We start from the raw sequence: 6,707 nt of genomic DNA, 5'->3' as shown, positions 1-6,707 counted from the left end.
AGACCCCACGTTGGGCATGGAGCATACTTTAAAAAATAATAATAATTTTTAAAAAGTGGGAAAGGCATCAGTGAGAAGGTGAGGTTTTGTCAAAGGCCTGAAAAAGGTGAGGCACCTTATATGTATGTATTTCTGGGGGAAGAGCAGTCTATACAGACCAAGTACAAAAGCCCTGAGTCAGGAGTGTGCCAGATTTGATTAAAAAACAAACAAACAAACAAGGAGGGCAGTGTGACTGGATAAGAATGAGCCAGGAAGAGAAAGATTAAGTTAGGGAGAAGTGGGAAGTGACAATGTTTATTCCAGCTAAGTGTTGATACTCAGAAGAATAAGATTTAGCTAAGACCCCATTGCCTGCGTTAGGAGATTGGTTAGCAAAAGGGTGGCTTTATTGATTTTTTTCTGTATGTATTCTAATCAGAAGGGTTGATTAATGTAGGACATGAATTGAATTTGCTGTATCTGTAATTTAATTTGTTCCACATATGTTTAGAGTGTCGTGTGTACACTGATGTCATGCATGCAGTCTTTAGAATCTTAAATGTGTTGCAGAGCCTTACATACCAATGTCTCTTGAAATTACTGTTAGGGTACTTTTCTTTTGTTGCTTGCCAGAATCACAAGAAAGGAGAACATTTTCCTTTTTTTTTAAATTAAATTTAATTTGTTTATTAAAAATATTTTTTGGGGGCGCCTGGGTGGCTCAGTCGGTTGAGCGTCCGACTCCGCTCAGGTCATGATCTCACGGTCCGTGAGTTCGAGCCCCGCATCAGGCTCTGTGCTGACAGCTCAGAGCCTGGAGCCTGCTTCAGATTCTGTGTCTCCCTCTCTCTCTGGCCCTCCCCCTGTTCATGCTCTGTCTCTCTCTGTCTCAAAAATAAATAAATGTTAAAAAAAAAATTTTTTTTAATATTTTTTGATGTTTATTTACTCTTTTTAAAAAAATTTTGTTAATGTTTTATTTATATTTGAGAAAGAGACAGAGCATGAGTGGGGAAGGGGCAGAGAGAGACGGAGACAGAATCTGAAGCAAGCTCCAGGCTCTGAGCTGTCAGCACAGAGCCCGATGTGGGTCTTGAACTCATGAACCACGAGATCATGACCTGAGCTGAAGTCAGACGCTTAACCTACTGAGCCACCCAGGTGCCCCTGATGTTTATTTACTCTTGAAGGAGAGAGATAGAACATGAGTGGGGGAGGGGCAGAGAGAGAGGGAGACACAGAATCCAAAGCAGGCTTCAGGCTCTGAGCTGTCAGCACAGAGCCGGATGAGGGGCTCAAACTCATGATCTGTGAGATCATGACCTGGGTGGAGTTGGTTGCCCAACCGACTGAGCCACCCAGGCGCCCCTTAATTTTATTATTTATTTATTTACTTTATTTTATTTTTTTAATTAAAAAATTTTTTTTACAATTCTTTTAATCTTTTTTTAATTTTATTTTTAAGTAATCTTTACACCCAACATAGGGCTTGAACTTACAACCCCAAGATCAAGAGTCACATGTTGTACTGACTGAGCCAGCCAGGTGCCCCTTATATAACTTTTTCATGGGGACGGGTTCTTGTCCTAGTTTTATGCTCCCCTCTTTCTTGATAGTCTGTAAGGGCATATTAATGTTAGGAAATTAAAACTTGTATGTAGTGAGTTTCTGTGATAATGTTAGGGGCAAAAGGTGGTAGTTTAGTATGCTGAAAAGCTTTCAGGTGACTATTAATTCCCCTAAATTCTGAATTATTCATTGACGTAACAAATATTTATTGTATGCCAGTTGCTGGTGGATGGAATAAACAATAAGATGGACATGGTTGCAGCTTGGGAGGTGGGGTGGGGGATAGGACAGACAAATGTAAACTAAAGAACTTTGAGGGAAAAGCCTAGAATGCTTTGAAAGTTGGGGTGCCTGGGTAGCTCAGTTAGTTAAGTGTCTGACTTCGGCTCAGGTCATGATCTCACGGTTCGTGGGTTTGAGCCCCATGTCGGGCTCTGTGCTCACAGCTCAGAGCCTGGATCCTACTTTGGATTCTGTGTCTCCCTCTTTCTCTGCCCCTCCCCCGGCTTGCACATGTCTCTCTCAAAAATAAATAAACACTAAAAATTTTTTTAAAAGGTATATATTTTTAAAAAGATGTATATATACATGATGGAATATTACTCAGCTATTAAAAAGGATGAAATCTTGGGGCACCTGGGTGGCTCAGTTGGTTAAACATCCAACTTCCACTCAGGTCATGGTCTTTTGGTGGTTCACGTGTTTAAGCCCTACATGGGGCTTTGTACTGACAGCTCAGAACCTGGAGCTTGCTTCGGATTCTGTGTCTCCCTCCCTCCCTCTCTCTCTCTCTCTCTCTTTCTCTCTTTCTCTCTCCCCCACACTCCCACTCGCACTTGGTCTCTGTCTCTCAAAAGTAAATAAAAACATTAAAAAAAATTTAAAAAAGAATGAAATCTTGCCATTTGCAACAACATGGGTGGACCTAGAGGATATAGTGCTAAGTGAGATAAGTCAAAGAAAGACAAATACCATATGATTTCACTCATGTGGAATTTAAAGAAACAAAAAGGAGATGAGCAAAAAAAGACTCTTTTAGATGTTTATTTTTGAGAGAGAGAGAGAGAGAGAGAGAGCGCGCGCGCGCGCGCGAGTGCGCGTGTATGTCTGTAGAGGAGGGGGTGGGGAGAGACCATTCCAAGCAGGCTCCACGTTCAGCTCAGCTCAGAGCCTGGCTTAGGGCTCTATCCCACGACTATGAGATCAGGACCTGAGCTGAAATCAGGAGTTGGACGCTTAACAGACTGAACCACCCAAGTGCCTCCCAAAAAACAGACTCTTAAATGCAAACAACAAACTGGTGGTTGCCAGAGGGGAGGTGGGGAGGTGGGTGGGGGGGATTAAGAATACACTTACTTTGGGGCGCCTGGGTGGCTCAGTTGGTTAAGCATCTGACTTCGGCTCAGGTCTGGTCTCGCGGTCCGTGAGTTCGAGCCCTGTGTCGGGCTCTGTGCTGACAGCTCAGAGCCTGGAGCCTGTTTCAGATTCGGTGTCCCCCTCTCTCTCTGACCCTCCCCCATTCATGCTCTGTCTCTCTCTGTCTCAAAAATAAATAAGCGTTAAAAATAAAATTAAAAAAAAAAAGAGTACACTTACTTTGATGAGCCCAGGGGAATATTTATAATTGTTGAACCATTATATCATACACCTGAAACTAATATGACATTATGCTGATTATACTTGAATTAAAAAATTAACAATTTTTTTTCAGTGTAGAAAGCTATCAAAAACCTGAAATAGAGTGTTAGATCCATTACTGTGTAAAGTTACATCTCTAATAAGCCTACAAAGGAAAGGTGCTTGTTGCCAGGAGACACTATAATAAGGGAATATGGTTTAACTAGTGAGATTAGGGAAGAAACACTTTCCTGAAGGAGAGATGTTTGAACTGTAAGAGTAAAAATGAGTAGGAGGGGCGCCTGGGTGGCTCAATCTATTAAGCGTCTGACTCTTGATATCCATTCCGGTCATGATCTCACAGTTGGGTTAGAGAATTGCAGCCTCACATCAGGCTCTGTGCTGACAGTGTGGAGCCTGCTTAGGATTCTTGTTTTCTCTGCCCCTCTCCCACTTGCTGGCTGCACTCTGGCTGTGCTCTCTCTCTCTCAAAAATAAATAAATAAAAACTTAAAGGATAAGTAGGAATTCAGTAGGTGAAGAGGAGGAAAGAACATTACAAAGGGAATAAACTGTGTAAAGACCCTGTTGCCAGAGTGGAGGGACAGAAAGAAGAGCAAGGATAGGTGTGACATAAACTGATGGTGAAAAACTAGGTAAGGCCGTGCTGTGCTGGGCCTAATATGTATGCTAAAGTGAGGAGTTTGAGATAGCAAGCCTGTGCGAAGGGGTGGGGGGGCGGGGGCAGAGGAAGAGAGAATCTTAAGCAGCCTTCCTGACTGGAGCTGAAATCAAGATATCAAGAGTCAGAGGCTTAACTTTAACCAACTGAGCCACCCAGGCACCCTAGTGGTTTTTGTTTTTAATCCTCTGAGTAAAGATTTGAACAGGTGAGCATAGGAGAAGACATAATGAGATTTGTGTTTAGGAGATGATCTCTGCAAGGTGGAAAAGGAAAATTGTAAGAGTTGATTTCGTGTGGCCAAGTAGGAGGTTGTTTTAGCTATCCAAGTTAATTTGTACTGGGCTGATACCTGTGAAGATAGGGAGGAATAGATGGATTTGAGAGGTATTTAGCAGGTAAAAATCCTCATGACTGTTGATTTTGGGGGATATGAGAGGAGTATAGAACTAGCAAGTGATGCCTAAGATTCTGACTTACATAACTTTGTTTAGGTGAATGCGCCTTATAAAAAACAATGGAAAATACAGAGTGATAAAAAGAAAATACAAATCAGTTGCCACTGAGATATACACTAAAATATTTTTTTAGGGAAGCCTGGGTGGCTCAGTTGGTTAAGCGTCCAACTTCGGCTCAGGCCATGATCTCTCAGTTCGTGGGTTTGAGCCCCATGTCGGGCTCCGTGCTGACAGCTCAGAGCCTGGAGCCTGCTTTGGATTCTGTGTCTCCCTCTCTCTCTGTCCTTCCCCCACTCATGCTCTGTCTCTGTCTTTCAAAAATAAACAAGCATAAAAAAATTATTTTTTCAAATTACCAACTGCACAATTTACTAAACCACTACAATGGCTTTTCTTCCAGTGTTTGTCTTGCAATATAAATGCATTAACTTTTTTTCCCTTTTTGTAATCTGGAAGAAGACAAAATTGTTTGTTTTCATTTGGTTTTTAGCTACCTAGGACTGACAAGACTGAAATTTATAAAATAGAAAGTATATTTTGAAACATTAGTGACTTTATGGTGTACTACCAAATATTCAGTCCATACAAGAACACTGTAAAAAGTACCTCTGACTATTACTTCTTGGCTGTAGATTATACTGCCTTCTACCCCTTTGATGCTTTCAAAAGAATAGTTTCCGGTTTTCTTACCATGGTTTAAAAAAAAAAAAAAATCATATGTTGCATACATTTTTCAAACTGTGATAAAATATACATAACATAAAAGTTAACCATTTTAACCATTTTTAAGTGTACTATTCAGTGGCATTAAGTGCATTCAGTGTTGTGTAACCATCACCACTATCCATTTCTAGAAGTTTTTCCTCATCCTAAACAGAAACCGTGTACCCATTAAGTAATAATTCAACATTCCTCCCTCCCTCCCAAACCCTGGTAACCTCTATTCTGCTCTCTGTATGAATTTGCCTATTCTTGCTACTATAAGTGGGAAAATACAACGTTTGTCTTTTTTGAAATTTTTTTTTTCAACGTTTATTTATTTTTGGGACAGAGAGAGACAGAGCATGAACGGGGGAGGGGCAGAGAGAGAGGGAGACACAGAATCGGAAACAGGCTCCAGGCTCTGAGCCATCAGCCCAGAGCCTGACGCGGGGCTCGAACTCACGGACCGCGAGATCGTGACCTGGCTGAAGTCGGACGCTTAACTGACTGCGCCACCCAGGCGCCCCCGTTTGTCTTTTTTGTACGTGGCTTGTTTCCCTTACATAATGTTTTTAAGGTTCATCCATGTTGTAGGGTGTATCAGAAATTTATTCCTTTTTATGACTGAATAATATTCCATTGTGTGTATGTACCACATTTGGTTTATCCATTTATGGACATTTGGGATTGTTTCTACCTTTCGGCTGTTATGAATAATGCTGCTGTGAACACTGATGTGCAAATATCTCTTTGAATCCATGCTTTCACTTTTCTTGGGTATATGAGGAGGGGAGTTGCTGGATCATGTGGCAATTCTACTTTTTAAAGAACCGCCAAACTTTCCAAGCAGTTGTACACATTCCTCCCTGCAGTGCGTGAAGGCTCCAGTTTCCTAACATCCTCACCAACGTTTATCTTTTTTTTTCTTTTTTTTTTAACTTTTTAAAATGTTTATTTATTTTAGAGAGAGAGTGCGAGCAGGGGAGGGTCAGAGAGAGAGAGAGGGGGACACAGAATCTGAAGCAGGTTCCAAGCTGTTAGCACAGAGCCTGATGTGGGGCTTGAACTCATGAACCATGAGGTCGTGACCTGAGCCAAAGTCCAACGCTTAACTAACTGAGCCACCCAGGCACCCCTCTTTTTTTTCCTTTTTAATAATAGTCATCCTAATGGGTATGAAGTGATACTGTGGTTTTGATTTGCATTTCCCTAATGATTCATGGTGATGTTAAGCATCTTTTCGTATGCTTATTTGCTGTGTACATTTAAAAAATGTAACTCTACTTTCTCAGTTGATTAGCAGAAATATGTTGGCTATAACTGTTGACTTGGCAACCACAGCTTTTTCCCATTAATTTTTTTTAAACTAAAATATGCTGACTTTTTTCCTTTTTTTTTTTTCTTTTTAAAGATGGCTCTGAGTAAATCAATGCATGCAAGGAATAGATACAAGGACAAACCTCCTGACTTTGCGTATCTGGCATCCAAATATCCAGATTTTAAGCAGCATGTTCAGATAAATCTGAATGGAAGAGTGAGGTAGGTAACAGATGAAGAATTCTTGATAACTGTATTATTCTAGTGTAATCTGAAAGGACACAAGTGTAGTGGAAAGCATACTGGGCCAATACTATACCTGAATGCTAATCCTAGACTTTTCCTTAAATTTCTCATCTGATCTTGGACAAATCACTTAA

Source organism: Herpailurus yagouaroundi, unplaced genomic scaffold (genome assembly GCF_014898765.1).
Source record: "Herpailurus yagouaroundi ecotype Mexico unplaced genomic scaffold, PumYag 215, whole genome shotgun sequence".
In the NCBI taxonomy this organism is placed as follows: Eukaryota; Metazoa; Chordata; class Mammalia; order Carnivora; family Felidae; genus Herpailurus; species Herpailurus yagouaroundi.
Note: the sequence above shows the minus strand (reverse complement) of the source record.